General features: G+C 44.3%; 1 protein-coding gene across 8 annotated transcripts in view; it reads right to left on the reverse strand.

The window, feature by feature from the left end:
• Window positions 1–21947, reverse strand: part of SIPA1L3 (signal induced proliferation associated 1 like 3) — a 243923-nt gene that overhangs the window by 212174 nt on the left and 9802 nt on the right. The window contains exon 1 of one of the 8 annotated variants that reach the window (XM_045846574.1): window positions 16428–16715. The exons of 6 other annotated variants lie outside the window; for them this stretch is intronic. The gene's annotated coding sequence lies outside the window, so the exon portion shown is untranslated. Of the gene's footprint in view, window positions 1–11373; window positions 11403–16427; window positions 16716–21947 lie in introns of those variants that run through there. One more of the 8 variants, XM_045846578.1, reaches the window with a different exon arrangement.

A 21947-nucleotide genomic window follows, 5' to 3' on the forward strand; every position in this document is an offset into this window, starting at 1 on the left:
AAGGAGAACTTCCCCAGTCTGGCAAAGGAAATAGACTTCCAGGAAGTCCAGGAAGCTCAGAGAGTCCCAAAGAAGTTGGACCCAAGGAGGAACACACCAAGGCACATCAAAATTACATTACCCAAGATGAAAATAAAGGAGAGAATCCTAGAAGCAGCAAGAGAAGAAAAAAGGAGACAGTTACCTACAAAGGAGTTCTCATAAGACTGTCAGCTGATTTCTCAAAAGAGACCTTTCAGGCAAAAAGAGGCTGGAAAGAAGTATTCCAAGTCATGAAAGGCAAGGACCTACATCCAAGATTGCTCTATCCAGCAAAGCTTTCATTTAGAATGGAAGGGCAGACGAAGTGCTTCTCAGCTAAGGTCAAGTTAAAGGAGTTCATCATCACCAAGCCCTTATTTTATGAAATGTTAAAGGGACTTATCTAAGAAAAAGAAGATAAAAAATATGAACTGTAAAATGACAGCAAACTCACAATTATTAACAACCACACCTAAACCAAAAACAAAAGCAAACTAAGCAAACAATTAGAACAGGAACAGAACCACAGAAATGGAGATCACAAGGAGAGTTAGCAACAGGGGAGTGGGAGGGGGAGAAAGAGAGAAAAGGTACAGAGAATAAGTAGCATAGATGGTAGGTACAAAATAGACAGGGGGAGGGTAAGAACAGTATGGGAAATGGAGAAGCTAAAGAACTTATAAGTATGACCCATGGACATGAACTAAAGGCGGGAAATGTGGGTGGGAGGGGGGTGCAGGGTGGAGGGGAGTGAAGGGGGGAAAATGGGACAACTGTAATAGTATAATCAATAAAACATACTAAAAACAAAATAATAAATAAAAATAAATTAAATCTTTAAGAAAAATCAAATAAAGATGATGATAACTAATACTTCCTATGTACTTTCTGAGTGCTTTACTATCAGGCTCAGACTAAGTACTTTTAAATAAATTTATTTATTGCTCTTAATAGCCCCTTGAGGTAGAAACCTTTATCATCCATATGTAAAGAAACTGAGGCCCTGAGAGGTGAAGTGATAAACCCAAGGTCACACAGCTAGTGAGTGGTTAAGCTTTGAGTCTAGGCCATCTGGTTCATGTTCTTAACAGCAACATGATGATGTTTCATATGTAAAAAAAGGAATAATGCCCTACGCTAGGAGGGCGAAGAAGTGGGTGGTCTGCCAGGCTTCCGAGAGTCCCTGCTTTTTGAGAAGTGTGTGTGTCATGCTCACTGCCCTCTCAAAGCTCACTGGATGAGAGGTAGCCATCTGACCAAAGCTGGGCCAATCAGACCCCCTGTTCTGAGATAGACAGCCAGTCAAGTTTTTGCCAGTGGCTGGCAACTGGAGACTTTATAAAAGAAGGAGCTACAGACAAGCTAAATGCCTGGAGAAACCCAGAGAAGGAAGCAAGCAGACAAAAGGCAAGGAATGGAGAGAGAAATCTGTCTGGACCCTGGGCCTACTGATCATGACTTCAGCAGAAAATGCCTCCCAGACTCTAGAAGGCATCTCAGAATTCTTTTAGGCTTGGGTGGATCTGACAGTTTGTGTTATTTTCAACTAAAAGAACCTAGGCTAAAAACTTCCCACCTGGCCCTTACCAGTGTGGCTCAGTTGGTTGGGTGCTGACCCGTAAAGCAAAAGGTTTGATTCCCAGTCAGGGCACATGCCTGGACTGCAGGTTTGGTCCCTGTCAGGGTACATACAAGAAGCATCCGATCAGTACTTCTGTCCCTCTCTTTCTCTGTCCCTTCCTCTCTCTCTAAACATAAATTTTAAAAATCTTAAAAAAAAAAAACAACTTCCTACCTGGCTCACTATGTGACTTCATCTCCTGCTCCTCTCAGCTTCCCTTCCCTCACACCCCTGAAGCCACACTGGCCTCCTTATACTTCTGAAAACACGCTTGTAAGCCCCTGCCTCAGGGCCTTTGCATTTGCTGTGCTGTCTGGAATATGCTTTCCCAACTGTTTCCAGGCTGGTTCCTCATCTTTCAGGTCTTGACCAAACGTCATCTCTTCAGAGATTTGCTCTCATCACCTCTGCTAAAATAGTAGCCTCTGCCATTCTCTAGCCTTTCCCCTACCCTACTCTATTTTCTTCAGAGCACACCTCACTACCTAACATCACATTATTTACCTGTTTGTTTAGTGTCCACCTCCCCTCTAGAACATCAGTGCCAAGAGAGGGAACTGTGTTTATCCTGAGCCCTTCTGTATCTTTGTACTTGTGTGCCATGTCATAGGTGTTCAGGAAATACCTGAGTGATATCTGCACGTCTCCTGCAACCTTTATCCCTGCCCTCAGAAGCAGAGAAGAGCAGTGAAAGAGAAAGGAAGAATGACCAACATTTACAGTCACGCACTGCGTAACGATGGGGATACATTCTGAGAAACGCATCGTTAGGTGATTTTGTGGTCGTGTGAACATCAGAGTGTACCTACACACCTCAGACAGTATAGCCTACTACATGCCTAGGCTGTATGGTACAGCTTCTCGCTCCTAGCCCAGAAGCCTATATAGCACCTTATTGTACAAAACATGAGATTAAAACAGGCACAAGAAATAATCATGTGATCGAGAGACACAGTAAACACAAAATGTATGAGGCTGCTACTGGTATAACATGGCAGTTTTATAGCAAACTTTTTAAATATAGGTAGAAAGCAAGCATTCTAAAATAATCATAAACAGTATAGTATTTTAAACACATAAACCAGTAATGAGGTTGTTTATTATCAAGTTTAACACAATGCACATAATTGTATGTGCTATACTTTTATACAACTGTCAGCACAGTAGGTTTGTATACACCAGCATCACTACAAACTAGTGAGCAATGCATCTTGATAAAACCTTAACCTGGCTACAATGACACTAGGCAATAGGAATTTTCAGACTCCATTATAATCTTAAAGGACCATCATTGTCTATGCAGTCTGTTGTTAACTGCAACATCGTTATGTGGTCCATGACCATATTTGAGTGTTTACTCTGTGCCAACTGCTATTCTGAGCACTTTACATGGATCATTTAATCCTCACAAAAACCTAGAGTAATAGCTATTACTCTATATTACTTTGCTATAGAGAAGATAAAGTTAACGCACAGAGAAGTTAAGATACCTGACCAAGGCTACCCAGCCAAGAAGAGGCAAATCTGAGATGTGAAGCCAGCAGTCTGATGTCAGGCCTCATGATATCCAGGTGATGGGCAACTGGTTCCACAGACCCAGCAGCCGATTCTGAAGTTGCCCTCTCTATGTTTGGGCTTGCTCTGCTATAGCTCCTTGCTGAGCTACCCACACCTCTTGCTGCACTGACTTTCTTTTTCTTAATGTTAATCAAGGCCCCAGAATATTGTCCACCGCTGCTTATACTCAAGTTGTGACCCTGGATACCAGCTTTTTCCTTGGCTTAACCAGCCATGGGGACAGATGAGTCCTTCACGACATTGTCACAGAATTGTCACAAGGAGACTCAGAAAAATCCTGGTCCCTGCCTAATCAGTCCACCATTGAGGGAGCCCCTGTAGGATAAAAGATTTGAGGCACCTTTGCCTGGTCTGTGACCACCACTGGCACTTAACATTATCACAGAAGCCTTGCCCAGGGAAACGGGGCAGGGAACAAGTCTAAAACCTACAACTGTGGCATAGGAACACTCAAAATGACTATTACTAAATGGCAAAAGGGCCCTGGCCAGTGTGGCTCAGTTAGTTTGGCGTCATCCCACAAACCAAAAGGTCATGGGTTCAATTCTCAGTCAGGGCACATGCCTGCATTGCGGGCTCGGTCCTCATTCAGGACATATGCAGGAGGCAACCAACTGATGTTTCTTTCTTACACTGATGTTTCTCTCCCTCTTTTTCTCCCTCCCTTCCCCTCTCTCTGGAATCAATAAAAGGAAAAAAAAAAAGTTAAAAAAAATGACAAAAGGAAAATTTACCAAGAAAGATGAAAAGGCTGCTAAAAATATATTAGAAATAAGGAGGCTGGTTACTGAATAAATCTACAATATTTTAAACAAGTCTCTGCTTCATCCAAATTGTGAGACAGTGAGCAAGCAAGGTCACCTCTTTGGGCTTCAGTTTCTTCACTGTGAGTGGGGACATTACCAACCTGCTTCACTGAGTCATGGTAGGGACCTGAAAGGTAAACATTTAAACACTTATACTGGAGTCTGGCTCATACAAAGCTTTTCAAGTTAGTTGTATATGATGAAGTATTCAATCAATATTATGAGGACAACTGGTTAACTATGGAGGAAAATATACTGTAATATTTATCTCACCTTAAATTTAAAACCAAAGCATTAAAGCAAAACAAAGCCTCAGAATGATGTCTAAAAACATAAATATAAGGATGCAACATATAACAAAAATATTTGTAAATACCCTACAAAACAATAAGAAATAAAAAAATACCCCTCCTTGAGCTGGTGCAGCTCAGTTGGTTGGAGTGTTGTCCTGTAAACTGAAAGACTGTGGGTTCAATTTCTGGTCAGGGCACATGCCTGGGTTGCGGGGGTTCAGTCCCCAGTAAGGGCACATGCGAGAGGCAAGCAACTGATGTTTCTCTCCCACACTGACATTTCCCACCCTGCCTCTCTTCCCCTCTAAGATCGATGTTCTCCAGTGAGGATTAAAAAAAAAATACCTCTCCTAGAAAAACTAACAAGGAAATACATATGCATAATAAATATATCCCAGAAGACAAGTTGGCAATAAACATCATGTCTTTTTTAAAAAAAAATTTTATTCTCAATTTTTAGAGAGAGAGAGGAAGAGGGAGGGGGAGGGGGAAGAGAGAGAGAGAAACATCAATTTGTTGTTCTACTTATTTATGCATTCATTGGTTGCATCTTGTTTGTGCCCTGACTGGGGATCAAACCTGCAACCTTGGTGTATCAAGACAATGCTCCAACCGACTGAGCTACCTGGCCAGGGCCTAAAATCACAAGTCTTTAAAAAATATTTATACATTTTGTTTTAGTAACTGTACCTCCAGGGCTTTGCCATAAAAAAAAATCTAAGAAGCAAAGGTTTTTGTGTATGAGATGTTCAGAGTTATAATAATGAAAGTTGGAAATGACCAGTGTGTCTAAAAACAGGGCCTGGACAGGATGGAACACAGTAAGGTCAGTAAAAAGAACGTGGCCAACCTTGACCCATGGCCATGGGAGGCTCTCCAAGATAGATTATTAAAGAAAAGTGCAATCTGCAGAACAATAAATGTAGAGCATGCCTGTAAAACAAACCACAAGCATATATGTGAGTAATAAAAATAACTAACATGTGAGTGCTTATCACATGCCAAGTGCCACCCTAACTTTTATGTACATTAGCACAATGAATCCTTTCAAGCCAAGGGGTTAGGACTATCACCATTTTACAGATAGGAAAACTGAGACATGCAGTGATTTTTTTTTTTTTAAGTAAAGGCCTAAGTCAGTACATAGCAAAATTCAGACTTGAACCCAGGCACTGGGGCCCCTGAACCCAGTGGCTCTTAACAAACACAATCTACTGCACACACAGGAAGGAAGGGCATACTTCATGTCCCTCTGGACAGGTGAGACACTGGGGGGTTGCCAAGTGCCAAGGTCATGATGAGAACGTGAAACTTTCATGCTTTACTTCACAAAAAGTTCTGTTTGAACTGTTTTATAACCAGTGTTGCTTTTGTAACTTTTGAATCAATAAGGATTTTTAAACAGAATTTTAAAAAATGGATTAATATAAAATGTTGTCACATGACCTAAATGTAAATAGGAACAGGAGATGACCGGCATTTATCAGTGTCACTGAAGGGAGAGCAGTGAGCTGAGGCAGTACCAAACTCAGTACCAACTTTCACACAGGCCGCACGGGGAGGGTCAGACCTCTCTGCTAGAGGACACCAAGTAAAGCCATGTGACTGGCTGAGGTATCACATAGGACACACGCCCCAAGGGGAGTGAGCTCCCTTTACCTGTGGAGTGTGGGAGGAGGAGATAAGAAGGATTTGATGGTGAGAAGACTTTCAGCCCAATCAGTTAAGCAGGCTCAGGAGCTCAAAGTCCCTGGCTTATATACACCTTATCTGGCCCATGTGTCAAGTTACGTATGTGTCACTCCCTGTTTTCTGACTCGTAATACTGTAATAAAAGGCGAGTCGGGATCTAGGTTAGCCGGGATGGTGGAAGAGCCACTGAAGAGAACTCGATCCCCTCCTGATTTCATAAACGTAGGACAATGACATTTGGCGCCTGCTGGGCACAAGCTGTGTAAACATCACGAATTAACTGCTGTGGCTGCAGTGAGAGAAAAGGGGAACAAGGCCAGACTGTGGGTTGGGCTCCCCAGGTTCCAACCCCAGTCCCAATCAGCTGATCAACAAGGGCTTCATTTCTCTGGGCTGCAGTTTCCTCATCTGCAAAATGGGGAATAAAAGTTTACTGTAATGAGGATTAAATGAGACATGTGTGAGCAGGACCCTCAGCTCAGGTTAAAGGAGGGCTGGGACTGTTCTTACATCCACTGAAACCTGCAGACCAGAGCCAGAATGCCCTGGAAAACCTTTCACCCTACTCACCGCCCACTCTGACCAATCCGTTGGCAAATTGTTGATACATACACTTCTCTCAAGCGTGAAGGCTACCACTCAGGTCTGGCACCACACCCCTCTACTCACTCCAGTAGAGGCTGCATCCCCACTGCCCCACTTCTACCCACTCCCACCTCCTCCATCTATGCTCCTCACAGTGGCCAGAGGGAATGAATGAGACAGCACTCAGAATAAAACCCAAGCCTTTTACCGGGTTCTCAGCCCTGCCCACCCTCTAACCTCCTACGATGCTCCAGCCACACTGGAAAGTGCTACTCCTTGACACAGCACCTCTGCACTTGCTGTTTCTTCCACCAGGAAGGGTCTTGCTTTAGGTCTTTTACAGGACTGGCACCTTTGTGCCAGTGCAGTCTCAGCTGACATGTCACTACACCAGGAAAGCTGTCCCCAACACCTCCCCAGCCTCCCACAGCCCCCTCCACCTTCCAGGTGTGTATCGCTCACCATTCTGCTTTGATGACTCCATAGCATTATTCATCCCCGCCTGAAATTGTGTTATTAATTTGTTTACTACTTTATCACCTGTGTGTTTCAACCTGCACATCAACTCCAGAATGGGCCTTCTCAGGCTCTGCCCCCAAGACTTGGAACACACATGATGCTCAATAAGTATCTCCCAAATAAACAAGTCAATGACTGAAAGAATCAATGAATTCTGTATCATTCCACATCAAGTCCTCCCCTTCCCCAAGAGAGAATAACCGTGGCGTCCTCCCCAGAAGAAAAGAAAGCTCTTAGGGATTATACAACATAATGGGTAACTGATCCCAAGACATCCAAATGATGCCAGGCATGCTGGTGCTCTAAAGAATTTACGACCCAGACAACAGTGGCTGGAGCAGAGGTCACCCCTGGCCAGGCTCCTACAAGGACCAGCCTCTCCAGTGAAGCAGAGCTCTTTATTGTTCTTTTATCTAGAAATGGAGTTTCAGGTCAGAAAAATTTCAAATGCTCAAAAACCTCTTGCCCCAAACACAAGGGTTTAATCCCCTGGCACCAAGCAAGAACTCTCCAGAGGCTGTAGGTTTGAAAATACATGGTCAGAGAAAGAGAGAGAGAAAACAGGAAATGTCACCAGAGTCGTCTCTCCCTGGTTACACTGACAAACATATGACTCCACCTGGTCAAAGGTAAGGCCTGAGGTAGTTGCGCCCACACAGTGAAATGACTGTCACTTGTTCACCTATTTAATCATAAATCCAAGATGGGATGCGAGAAGCAGACACCAGTAAGTACAGAATGAAGGAACATAAAACAAAAACAGCACAAAAATCAGCCAATTAGAAACCACCAGCTTAATTGTTCAATACAAATTTCTAATGTAAACAAAAGTTCAAGAGAGTCAGTACACCCCCAGGATATCTGAATAATAGATGAGGGAGGTTTCTCTCTAGAGGAATGTTCCAGCTAATAAATGCAGAGGAGGAGAGAATTATAATGTCACAATTTTTGCAAACACCAAATGAGATCATGGGTCTAGGCCAGTGAATTTCAACCTTTTCCATCTCATGACACACATAAGCTAATCACTAAAATTCTGTAGCACACCCCCCGCAAAATTTTTTTTTGATGTAACAAAAAAAAGGTATAATTTTGATTCCTTCACACCAGATGGCTATTGTTGTGTTGGCTACTGTTTTTTCTTTTTCTTTTGACAATCTAAGAGAAAAGAGGTCAGTACCCCTGACTAAACAATCAGGTATTGTATGTTTTAAAAATTATTGTGGCACACTGCTTGAAAATCGCTGGTGTAGACAATAGTCATTTATGGCGTTAACACTATATAACATCACAAAAAGAGATAATGGTCTTTACATGCTTCTTAATAGATATACACACATAGGCAGCAACAGCTAGGAGAGTGCCTTGCCCCTCCCCCTCCCCAAAAAATGTGTGTGCGATACACACCTCAAGCCTGAATCTGATCCATCCTCTAAATCCAACTACTCACTAACAGAAAACGCAGGGACGGGAAAACACGTTCAACACCGCCACAGGAACACAATCAGCCAGACACAGACTGTGGGGCAATCTACAGGACAAAGGACGTGGATTTTCTCAACAAATAAACTATTAAAAAGAGGGCAGGAAAATCCATAGATTAAACGAGACTCAACAAGCATAAGAACCAAATCCAACAGTGGACCTTGCTGGGTCCTGATTGGGAACACATCAATTCTACGAAGATATTTATGAGAAGATCTAGAATGTTAACACTAACTGGATACCAGATGATGTGAAGCAATTATTGTCATTTTAATCATGACAATAGTCATTATGTCCTTAAAGAACCCTTACCTTGCACAGATAAATACTGAACTACTGAGTTTAAAAATAATCCAGTGGGGTACACAGTGGTGACTATACATACATAAAACCAGAGTAGTCACGAGTTAATAAGAGTTGAAGCTACTCACTTGTTCCAAAGTTGTCTGGAAGTAATTAAAGGATGACTGAAAAGACAGCTCATGATTACTCTCACTACCACATGCTAGTGATCGGCTTACATGTTCCTCCTGAGACTCCATGTCACAATGGGTAAAACCAAAAGTCCCCGCTGTGGCCCACGAGGCCCCCCACGACCTGTCCCTGTTGTCCTTCTGCTCTGATCTCCCACCTCTCTCTCCCTCGCCCGCTCCTCTGGAGCCCTACTGACCACTCTGAAATCCCTCCAGCATACCAGGCGCTGTCTCACCTCAGGGCCTTTCACCAGCCCTCATTGTGCCCCAGATGCTCTTCCCTCAGACATCTTACTCCCCTCTCTCACTTCTGTTCCAATGTCACCTCATGAAAGAGGCCTTTCCTGACCACTCTGGCTGAAACAGCACCACATGCTGTCAACTCTCCGTGCCTCCTCCTTTGTTTCTTCCACACCTGTTATTATCCCTTTCTGACTCACTGTATACCCTCCTTTATGATCTCTCTTCCCATTCACAATGGAAGGTCCACGAGGATGGGGACTTCATTTGTTTCGTTCACTGCTGTCTTTCCAGCTTCTGGAACCGTGCTATACAAAACAGGTGCTCAATAAATATCTGTGTGATAAACCAAAGACTCAAAATGGGTGTCGTGTAGAGGCACCATCCTGGTGTCCAGGAGCTTCTTTAAGAGCCATTTTTAAGGGAACACTTCAGAACTGGTAAAGTTGCTAGCTGCCTAACCCAACATTTAGTCTCCTCCTTTAACTTAGTTTAACTTAATAAAACATGATTTTTAGCTAAGAACAAGGCTATGTGAAATAAAGAATACATTTCCTAGATTCCCTTGCAACTATATATGGTACTGTGACTAAGTTCTGGGCAAGATCTATAAAAGCAGAATTCTTGTGTACAATGGCCATTAAGTCTTTTTAAAAAGACGGGGAACCCGTGACCATCCCTCCTTTCCTGCTTGCTGGGACATAATGGCTAGAACTTGAGGAGCCACCTTGAATCACGCACGAGGTGCTAGGATAAGGATGGTGGAGCAAAAAGGTAGAAGGAACCTGAGTCCCTGACAAGAGTGCAGCCCTGGCGTGCTTATCGCTTAGCCTTCATGTGAGAGAAATAAACTTTTACCTTGCTTAGACCACTATCATTTTGTTTTATATAATTTTCTATTAAATGCTGTTGAACCTAACCCTAACATATGCCTGAAATAAAAAAGCTATGGTAGAGTGGGTGGAATGGATACAGTCACATATTTATACAAATGTATAAAAAGGCTCATAAATTGAGAGCTGTTCCAAAGAGAAACAAATCACACAAAAAAGTATCATGCAGGTGGGGGAAACGTGGACAGGGGACAGGAGACAACCAAGGGAATGATAACATGAGATTATTAAACTTAAATTAGGTTAAATAGGCTGCTGTCCAGGATTAGTAACCAAAGTATATAAAGAATACCTACAAATCAATAACAAAAAGGAGCAAAAGGGATGAACAACTATACCAGAACAAGAAGCAAATGAAAAGATATTTGCTTTACTAGTTTTCAGGGAATGCAAATTAAGACCACAACATTTCATTCCAAGTCCACCAGACTGGCAAAAATAAAAGTTTCACAAACCAAGTATGACAAGGATACAGAATAGCAGGAACTCTTATACATCCTTGGTGAAAATGTTTATAGAGAACAGTTTGACAATATTTTGCAAAGTTCAAGATGCTCACATCCTACAACCCATCAATCTCATGCTAGTACATACCCCCCGCAAAATTCTTGTCCATGCACAACCAGAAATATGCATAACAGCATTCACAGTAGCCCATGAATAACAAAAAATCTGGAACAAAATGTCCATAGCCATGGAAATAAGTAAAACAAAAACATGGTAGTATATTCAGTCAGTGGCACATTACATAGCTGTTAAAAATAAATGGACTAGTTATACCAAACAGTTTGGATCAATGCAAGTCCCAGAAGGCTATCTACAGTATAAGATCAGTTGAAGTTCAAAAAATAATTTCTTAAGACAAGAAATGATAAACAAAATATTTAAGAAGGTGGTCACTCTGGGAGAGCAGGCAGGCATCAAAGGGGAAGTACTACAACAGCACACACGGGATTGCATAAGTTATCAGTAATGTTCTCATTCTTGGGTGGGCAGTAGGCAGTGGAGGGGATAGAGTACTAAGGGGTTTCTACTCCATACTTTGTTCTGTCACATATTTATTTCAACAAGAAATATTTCCTGTAATAAACTAAAGCCATAAAGCACAGTGGTTCAGTACTTGGACTCCAGAGCCAGACCACCATGTGGACTCCACAACTCCCTTACCATAGCAACTCTGGCAGGTCCAGCCATTTAACTTCTCTTGCCTGCTCCTGTGCCTGAAAAGGGAGGATAACATCAGTGCCTTCTTCACAAGGCCAGTGTGAAGATTAATGAGTTGGTTGATAGTTCTTCTACACCAGATAAGCCCTTAATGAGATTGGCTATTACTATTACCATTAATCTAACTTCAAACATCTACATGGGAGATATGAGCAAGTATCTGGTCAAGGCCTGCAGAAGACCCCAATCACTTTAACTCCCAGATGTGTTCACTCCCTTGAACCTTGCAGCCAACATACATACAATAAGAAGCTCGGTGCATTGCCCACCCCAGGTATTTACTAAACAGTTGATACATGAATGCATGCTGCCTCAGTTTACCCACCACTACCTTGGCTGTCTGAATAAACTACTCCTCGATGCCTACTCAGCATGTCCCTCCTCCCCACTTCTTTCTTACTGACCCTTTGGTCAGGGCATTGACAACTCCAGATTTAAAAATTGGATTTCCGAGACTTTTTTGTCTCGGGAGCAAGAGGTGGTCATGTCACAAAGTTCTAGCCAAAGAGACACAAGCAGAAGCCCACTAAGAAGTTCAGTGAAGGCTTTTGTTTCCTAACAGAGGTGCTGTCTCCTTTCCCTAGAGTAGCAGTTTTCAACCAGTATGCCACGATTATTGTTAAAACATCCGATACCTGACTATTTAGTCAGGGGCACTGACCTCTTTTTCCTTAGATTGTCACATTAAAAAAGTGCCAACAGTTGGCCCTGGCCGGTGGCTCAGTTGATTGGAGCATCATCCTATACACCTAAAGGTTGTGGATTCAATCTCGTCAGGGCACACACCTAGGCTGCAGGTTTGATCCCTGGTTGAGGGGCATACAGGAAGCAACGGACAGATGTTTCTCTCTCACATCGATGTTCCTCTTTCGCTCATTCTCTCTCTCTCCCCCAACCTCCACCCCCTCTCCCTGCCCCACTCTCTCTCTAAAAATCAATGGGCATATCTTCTAGCGAGGCCTTAAAAAAAATGCCAACAGCCAATACAATAACTGTCCAGTGTGAATGAATCAAAATTATATCTATTTCTTTTTGGTCAGATGAGCAAAAATACATATTTTTGGAGTTCCATTGAAGTTTAATACTTAGTTTACGTGTGCCATGAAATGAAAAAGGTTGGAAATCGCTGCCCTGGGGCTTTACTTCTTCCTGCCTGAACAAGAATGTGGGGCTAAATAAAGGTGAAGCAGCTGTCTTAAGGTGACAGGGCAGATAAAGAGAAGCCTGGGGCACCAGACAGGTGGTAAGCTGCAATACCACCTGCTCCTGCTGACCTCTGCATTTCTCCTTTTGTGAGAAAATGACTGGATGGTAGCCTGTCTCCAAAGAAGGCCACCTCCCAGAGCTTGACCTCTATCCTCCCTCCCACACGGAATCTGGGCTGACCCCATGACTTGCTTTAACCAACAGAATGAGGCTGAGGTGATGTGGGGCCAGTTCTGAGCTTACGCCTTCAGAAGACTTAGGAAGCCCTGGGCTGCCACACTGTAAGTCCTGCTACTGGCTGGTGAGTCAACATGGGAGAAGAGGTTCTGAGACTAAACAGAGAGAGAAGCACCAAACCATCTCCAGGATACCATGTGAACATTCTGGCCCCACCTACCTTCTGACTGCAGCCACTTAAGAAATCCCCAAAGTAAAACTTGCAGAAGATGAGTTTCAAACAACCAGAGATTCATAAAAATAACAAACTGTTGTCATTTTAAGGCCTTGAGTTTTGGAGTAGGTATCTTGTTATGTAGCAACAGAGAACTGGAACAGACTGCTGTTGGGGTACACCACTGCACAAGTTTCACAGAGCCAAATATACTCTTTTAGTACCACCTAAAAAAGAAACATGCCACCCCGGCTGGTGTAGCTCAATGGATTGAGCATGGGCCTGTGAACCAAAGTGCTGCCGGTTCGATTCCCAGTCAGGGCACATGCCTGAGTTGTGGGCCAGGTTCCCAGTAGTCTGTACTTGAGAGGCAACCACATGTTGGTTTTCCCTCTCTCTTTCCCTTCCCCTCTCTCTAAAAATAAATACATAAAATCTTTTTAAAACATTAAAGAAAAAGAAACATGCTAATTGATCACAAACAAAATCTCTTACATATTCTGATTCCCAAAGATTGTTAATATGAAAAAACATGAACCTTCTGTCACTCTTATTTCATAAGTACCCATAATACCCATAATTTGCCTTAAGGAAAATGAATCCATTAACCAGTTTTGTAATTAAAAAGCACTTAAAGTAGATGGTTCAATACTGTGCTAGACCTAGTGAGAACACTGAGAAAACATATCTCTTATCTGTGCAAGGGTCATCATTATATTAGTGAGACTTCATATTCATTCTCAAAGGCTTAGAGCTTAAGTTAACAAGGCAGCAAAGCAGGTCAGGCTCCTGCAATTCAATTAAAGAAGGCTATCAATAAAAATAGTAATTTGGGGAGGAAACATTAGAAACAAAGGACACGCACATCAATGACAACCTCGCCAAATAAATGACATACCCCCACACTGCTGTGTACTATTCACCCATTAACAACAGTAAATTGGCGTGTTACCTGAGACTTCAGAGGCATTTCCACATGGTATTGCCATGTAAGAAAAGCAAAATGCAGGAAAATAAGGGTAATATTATCCCTTATAGGATGACGTTTCCCCCTATAGGATTATATAACTACGGAGAAAAATGTAAAAAGATACATTTAGTACTTGATTGTTACCATGGGCGGAGAACTGTGGGACGGTGCAGGTGGGGCAGCAAGTAGGAGGAAGAAAGAAGTCCACAAAAGGACAGATTGAAAAAATTAAAAGGAGGCTTGAAATCAGTTCATAAAAGTAATTATCATCCCCTTTTATTGAGTACTTTCTACGCACTGGACACAGTTCGTACTAGGCCACCCGATCTCATTTTAAATTCTCATTTAACCTGGCTGGTGTAGCTCAGTGGATTGAGCGCGGGCTGTGAACCAAAGTGTCACAGGTTCGATTCCCAGTCAGGGTACATGCCTGGGTTGCAGGCCATGACCCCCAGCAACCGCACATTGATGTTTCTCTCTCTCTCTCTCTCTCTCTCTCTCTCTCTCTCTCTCTCTCTCTCTCTCTCTCCCCCCTTTCCTTCTCTCTCTAAAAATAAATAAAATCTTAAAAAAAAAGGAAAATTTATCCTTTAAAAAAATTCTCATTTAATGTAGGTACTATTAATTATTCTCATTTTCCAGATAAGGAAACTGAGGCCCTGAGAAGATAAATATCACATCCAGAGTCTGAGCAGTGCTGGGACTTGAGCATGATGCGCAATGGCCTCCCAGGGTGGTCGACCCCAAAACCACTGGACTTGGAGCTCCACGGCACCTCCTCTAACTCTCTCTCTGCCTATTTTTCAAACGGCAGCAGGCCCCCAGGTGTGAAGATGTGTGATACACACACCTCAGTCCCTTGTGTTATTGGGAGAGATCCAGAGGGCCGCTGACCTTGTTACATAGAGCCTGGGGAAGCCCTGCCCAGGATATTCTTACAAAATCAACCGCCGACACTGGGAGCCAGAAGACTGCTGAGGAAGTGTCAGCTATTTCACAGCAAGACTCTGCAAGCTCACCACTTAATTAAAACCTGTTCGGCCCCAGAACAAGAATTATTGCCTGTGAAAGCAGGGAAGACCAATAAACTGTGCCTGGCCAGTTAATTCTTATTTCCAAAGCATTCCCTGGCCTCCCTACCACAGGAAGACCAAGCAAGGCCTGGTGGTAAAGTCGGCTTCCCACACACACGGGATGTATGTCTACGAGTGGTGTCTCTAACAAAGCCTTCCCCACCCAATCCACCTGCACACATCTTCTACACTCATTAGCACCATGGCTGTGTGTTCCATGACACGTACACCCAGGCTGTCCCGATAAGCCAATGCCAGAGCCTGGACTGTGAAGACTGAAGGGGCTGAGGGACAGGAGGCCAGAAGGCTGGATGCCGCAGGAAGGCCCAAGAACCTGCTGGCTGACCAAGGAGAAGGTGCGTGCATGCCACCTCCCTGACAGCTGCACATTTCTGGATATTCTGACATCCTACTCCAACCCCAAACAGGAGAGCTGCCCATCCTTGGGCAATGTTGCACCTGCACATGATGTCATAAATGCACTCATAAAACAATTTATCCCACACCTACCACATGCCAGAACTGTTCCACAAGGACAGAGACAGAAGTCCCTGTGCTTTCCTGGAGCCTATAGTTGGGGAGTGGAGGGATAGGTAATAAACAAATATATGAGTATGTCAAGTGGGGATCAATACTATAAAGAAAAATAAAGCACAGTAAATAGCTCGAGAGTGATGAAGAAGATGCTATTTAAGGACAAAGGCCTCACAGAGAAGGTGACATTTAAGCAGAGACCTGGATAGGGAGCTTTGGGGATACTGGGGCAAGTTTTCCAAGCAGAGGGAACAGCCAGGGCAAAGGCCCTGAGGGAGGAAGGGCAGGAGGCCAGTGTAGCTGGAGTTCAGCCAGCCGCAGCTGAGAAGTCTGAGGTAAGGTAGACAAGGGGTCTGGGGGCTGGGGGATAAGGTAGGGGCACAGGGATAGTAGGCACCGAGCACCACCCCATGCCCATACTTTACATGTATTAGAAAGGTGAGTGGGTACTGCGCCTATTTCCCATTTCATCAGGTGAGGAAACAGGCCTGGAGAGGGAAAGGAACTCACCTGAGACCACACGGCTTGTGTGGACCAGGCTGGGATGCCCCCCCAGTACATGGCACAGAAGTTCACATCCCACCGGAGATCAACACTCACCACTTCCTTCCAGGGAGAAATAGCCTCCATTTCCTTCTCACTCCCTAACACTATGCCTACCCCTTCTTCACGGTATGCAGCAAACGGGTAAATATTTCATGGGAGAGGCAGGAGGGGAAAAAAAGAAGACAAAAAAGCCAGTAGTCCAATTCCAGAAAAGAAGAAACAGCATTAACTTTCTCTATTCCACAGGTCACTACCAAACTTGGCAAACACCACTCACCTAAAAGATGTCCCCGATCACAAGGTAGGCAGGTGACTGTGAGGGGAGTTCCAGGCAGTCGGGTGTCTTGGCAGGTCTTCTTCAAGCAAAGTATACCTGCCTGAGCTCTGCAGGCTGCCCTTGGCCTTGGTGGTACCTCCCCCAGCCCGCTTGCGTGTCTGGAATGCGGAAACGGGAACCTGCCGTGCCAGCTACTAACAGCGACTTATTCAGCAGCCACAGGAACATGCCAACCACCGGAGTTCCCCAAAAGATGGTTGGCTGATCTTCGTGAACGGGCGCTTCTCAAAGAGGGTTGTTTTGCCAACAGTCCCTTTAGGGGAGGGAAATAAAAGGACTCCTTACTCCGCAGACACGTGGTCTGAGGAGCCTGAATGGGCTTAAGAGAAAGCTCAAAGGTAACAAAGAGGGCTCGCCTGTTACCTCCAATCTAGGAATGGGCTACCTGTTTGCTGACGCAGCCAGGGCTGGATCTGTGCCCACAGCATCCCCAGCCCTGGGCTTGTGCCTGCTCGCTTTGTTCACAACTTCACGATCCAAAGATGGGCTCCTTTCCCTGTGCAGACAGGGAACTAGTTCGAAGAGGCAACAACCCGGCTTAATGATTAAGCACTGCCACTGGACTCCTGGGCCAGCTCTTGAAGCACAACTGAATGGCTGGGCCTAACAATAACCCCCAAAACCCAAGAGATTCACTGCACAAGGCACTATTCTAAGCACTTCATAGGAATTCTTTCTCCTAGTTCACTTAACTACCCTCTAAGTAGGTACTGTTACCATTCCTATTTTACAGATGAGAAAGCTCAGGAACAGGTAAGTCACAAGCCAGGAGGCCACATAGCAAGAAAGTGGTAAAGGAGAGAGTTAACCCAAGCACAGCAACTCTTGGTTTCCAATTCCTCACCACTTCACTAGATCTCCTCTCAAGAGAAACTGGCCCTCCCCATCAGGCCTCAGTTTCCTCACCTGTAAAATGAGGTGAGTATGAGAAGTCAGAGAAATCTTTCTGGTGAGCACTTAGCCCCAACCCACAAGAATGCTCCATAACTATCAGCTGCAGTTATCACATGCTGACCACACATTCAATCAGGTTCAGCTTATCCCTTTAAAATGAAGACAATCCATTGTCACGGAGTTTAAATTCTGGGCAGCTAAAGGGAAATGAGTAAGAAAACTGCCATTCTTTTCATCTACAAAAAAGTATACACAACCTATGTATTCTGAGTCAGGCTCTGAGACACAGCACACAAAATCTGCACAGACCCCGCCCTCAGGGAGCTTACAGTCAGCTGTCTGGGAACAAACGGGCACAAAACGGAGAAAGAACAGTAGAGCATCTGGGTGATGTGATCACTGCGGGCCAGGCACCGTGGCATTCTAAGTGCTTTACAAACTTGAATGCACTGAATCCTCCCAACAGCCAAGGAGGGCAGTGCCACTACCAGCCCCACTTTATGGATTTGGAAACAGAGACACTGCAAGGCTAAGTAGCCTGCCCAAGGTCACACAGGGGGCTGAGATGGATCCAGAACTTGAATCCAGGTGGTCTAGCACCAGAGCCCACACTCCAACCTTTAGTCTCTCTGCAGTCTTACAAGGCAACCACTTAACACTGTATCCATAAGTAGCAGCAACAGGCATGCACAGGAAATTTCAGCCTGCAACATGGATGGTCACTTTCATAGGTTGTTGGGAGGAGAGTGCAGGATTATAACATGATATTTAATTATTCAATTAAGTCATTTAATATACTAATAAACTGGGTTGAACTCAGAAGAAGGAAGAGTAAACATTGGGAGAAGAAGTATCAATAATTTAGTATTTGAAGATAACACCATCCTACTGGCAGAAAGTAGCAGTGATCTGAAATGCCTTCTAATGAAAGTGAAAGAAAGTACCAAAGCAGAACGGCAGGTGAACATCAAGAAGAGTAAAATCATGACCACAGAAGAAGCACACAACTTTAACACAGACAATGAAGACATTTAAATTGTTGACGATTTTGCTTACCTTGGCTCAGTCATCCATTCAAATGGAGGCAGCAGCCAAGAAATCCAGAGAAGGCTGAGGCTCGAAAGGGCAGCAATGGGAGAATTAGGGAGCGATTACTAAGAGCAAAGACGTGTCATTAAAAACCAACGTTAAGATCACACACATCCTCATATTCCCAATTACTATGTATGGATGTGAAAGTCAGACAGTGAAGAAAGTTGATGAGAAAAAAATTGCTTCCTTTGAAATAATGTGTCAGAAGAGAGGCCTACAGCTTCCCTGGATCACAAGAAAAACAAACAAATGGGTCCTGGAGCAAGTTAAGCCTGAAATGTTGCTACAGGCCAAAATGACAAAACTGAAGTTGTCCTACCTCAGGCACATCATGAGAAGGCAGTGCTCTTTGGAAAAGGCGATAAAGGTGAGAAAAATGGAGGCATCAGGAAAAGAGGATAGCCAAATACGGGGATGGATTGATTCCACAAAAGACACCACAGGCATGAGTCTACAGCAGCGGTACAGGGCTGCTGAGGACAGGATGCTGTGAACACCACTCATTCACAGGGTCTCCAGGAGTCTGAGTTGACTCAACAGCATGTAACACACACAGTGCAGTTGACTCTTTTTAGATAGATTCATTTATTTATTCATTTTAGAGAGAGAGGAAGGGGAGAAGAGAGAGAAGGAAACATCGATTTGTTGTTCCACTTATTTATGCATTCATTACTTGATTCTCGTAAGTGCCCTGACCGGGGACTGAACCTGCCACCGTGGTGTATTGGAACAACACTCCAATCAACTGAAACTATCCAGTCAAGGCAACAGAGTTGATCCAAACAACATGGATCTGAACTGCGTGAGCCACTCATACATGGGTTTTTTTCTCACTTAATACTGTAAATGCATTTTCTCTTCCTTATGATTTTCTTTAATTTCTTTTCTCTACCTTACTTTATTGTAAGAATACAGCATATAATACATATCACACACAAAATATGTGTTAATTGACTGTTTATGTTATCAGTAAGGTCAACAGTAGAATATTAGTAAAGTTTTGGGAGTCAAAAGTTATATGTAGATTTTTGACTATGAGGTGGGGGCAGCACCCCTAACCCCTGTGTTAACAGCAGAGGCCACATTCTTGAGCACTTCCCATGTGCAGCTAAGGGAGGTAGGCACTTAAGCTTCATCCACTCTCTTAATCTACACAGGCATCCTATGAGGCAGTCCTTAGAGGGGGAAGCCGAGCCTCTGAGAGGGACACCTTGCACAGGAATTGGCCAGGAGCAGAGAGGGGGTGAGAAGCGTTTGAGTTCAGTGAATGCTCTCAAACACCGTGCACACTGTCCCTCACACTGCTGCCTTGTCATTCGGCTTCAGTTTACCTGAATTTTCAGACAAAAGGTGGATATGATTCAATAACAAAAAAAGCCATGTCTTGATTCAGGTAATTACAAAACATAGTTGGTAAGTATGATGATACAAAAGTAGATGGATATCATGCTTCCACTTTGTTTCACTAACTGTGGCGCGATATCCAAATGTTTGCCTACCCAATATCCCTTCCCCTCTCCCAGTTCATTCCCAAATAGTGATGTAATTTTACTCCTGTAGCCACTCTCCTCCCAACAGTCATGTGCTTCCGGTGAGGATGGGTCCAACCCTAGCAACAAAGGAAACGAAACCTTGACTGGCCCTTGCCTGTGATTTGCTCATGCATGATCATGTATCACAATGCTGTCCAATGAAATATAAGGGGAACCTGGGAGGCAGGGCGCCTAGATAGGGTTTCCTCTCTTGAAAGACTAACATAGTGAGTGAGAGAATGCCCTCTTTCTGCTGCTGGATGTGATGACTAGAGCTGTGGCAGTCATCCTGCAGCCATGAGGGGAGTCTACCGTCACAAGCACACCTGAGGCAAAGACACCAGATATGGCAGAGTGACAGCGCTAGCCTACAGGCATTGTGAAACTGCTTAATTAATCAGTCCTGATGCTACCTACCTATAAGTTTGTTACATGAGTTCACAATGCTGATTTCGGGCAAATTTCAGCTGGGTTTCCTATTCGAGCAGATCAGTGGTTCTCTCAAAACGTGCTCCCAGGCCCAGGAGTACCAGTATCACCTGGAAACTTGTTAGAAATGCAAATTCTTAAGCCAGACCTACTGAATCAGAAACTCCAGGTAGGGCCTGGCATTCTGTGTCTTAACAAGACTTCCTGGGGATTCCACTGTAGGCTCAGGTTTGAGAACCACTGCAGAGGCACACAGTGATGAAGGGCTCTGAGGGAGGCCTCTGGAGTCAGGCTCCTTGGATCGAAATCATGTCACCACCATTTCCTAGCCATGTGACCTTGGGCAAGTTATTTAAATTTAGTTGTCTCATCTGCAAAAGGGGAATAATAAGAATACTCATCAGGCCCAGGCTGGCTCCATGGATTGAGTGCTGGCCTGCAAACCAAAAAGGGTCACAGGTTTGATTCCCAGTCAGGTCACATGCCTGGGTTGCGGGCCAGGCTCCCAATTGAGGGCACATGAGAGGCAGCCACACATTGATGTTTTTCTCCCTCTCTTTCTCCCTCTCTCCCCGTCTCTCCATAAATAAATACATAAGCTCTTCAAAAAAAAGAATACGTATCTTATAGGGTTGAGGGGAGGCTTAACTGAGTCACTTCATGGGGAGCCCTAGCACAATGCCAGCACAGAGTAAACATTACATAAATCACCTGTTGATATTACTATTGTTTACACCCAAAGGCATACCAACCAACCGACACGACCTCCCAACTGAGCTCCCCAAAAACCACATCCATAACTCCTCGATGTTGTTTTGCTCTGATGGACCCAGCCCAGTGTCCTGGCGTTCCAGAGACACTCGAGTCTCTGGTTAGCACAGGGGGTGATGCGACATGCAAACGCAAGAGGTGCTGCAGGCCTTCTCCCAAGTCCAGACCATCACCCCCAGACTTCCACCCACAGCTTGGGCCTCCGAAGTCCCGGCACACACTCCTGTGGACAGTCCTAGCTGGGCACTCTTCTGGCTACTATGCCCAGTTACTGATCCAGAATGCTCACAAGTTCTGCCTGACCCTGGAGAGCACCCCATCACATGAAGTCATGCCAAACACTGGCAACAGTCCAGGGGTGCCCTTCCCTCTGTAGCTGAGATTTCAAAACTGGTGGCACCAAGATGCAGAAAGCCAAAGAAGGACTAATGCCACCCTAGGTAAGGTCCCAATAGCAAGAAACAGCCTCTTGTCAGGCTTAACAGCAACACTAAGCACAGGGCTGTGGATGGGGCAGGGGTCTTGCACTCATTGGTGTCACTGACATTGTTGGGCCAGTCACCAAAAGAGAAGTGTGGGATGCAGGAAAGTGCTCTGACCACTCACCCCGGGTCAAGAAAGGACTGGTAAGATTCCTTGGGCTCCCAAATGGGAGCTATTAGGCTGAACTTCATAAAATTGCCAATGTTCAACCATTCTTGATCTACAAAAAAGCAACTTCACATGTTTAACCTAATGTAAG

Source organism: Phyllostomus hastatus, unplaced genomic scaffold (genome assembly GCF_019186645.2).
Source record: "Phyllostomus hastatus isolate PE091 unplaced genomic scaffold, TTU_PhHast_1.1 phas_contig_5, whole genome shotgun sequence".
Taxonomy (NCBI): Eukaryota; Metazoa; Chordata; class Mammalia; order Chiroptera; family Phyllostomidae; genus Phyllostomus; species Phyllostomus hastatus.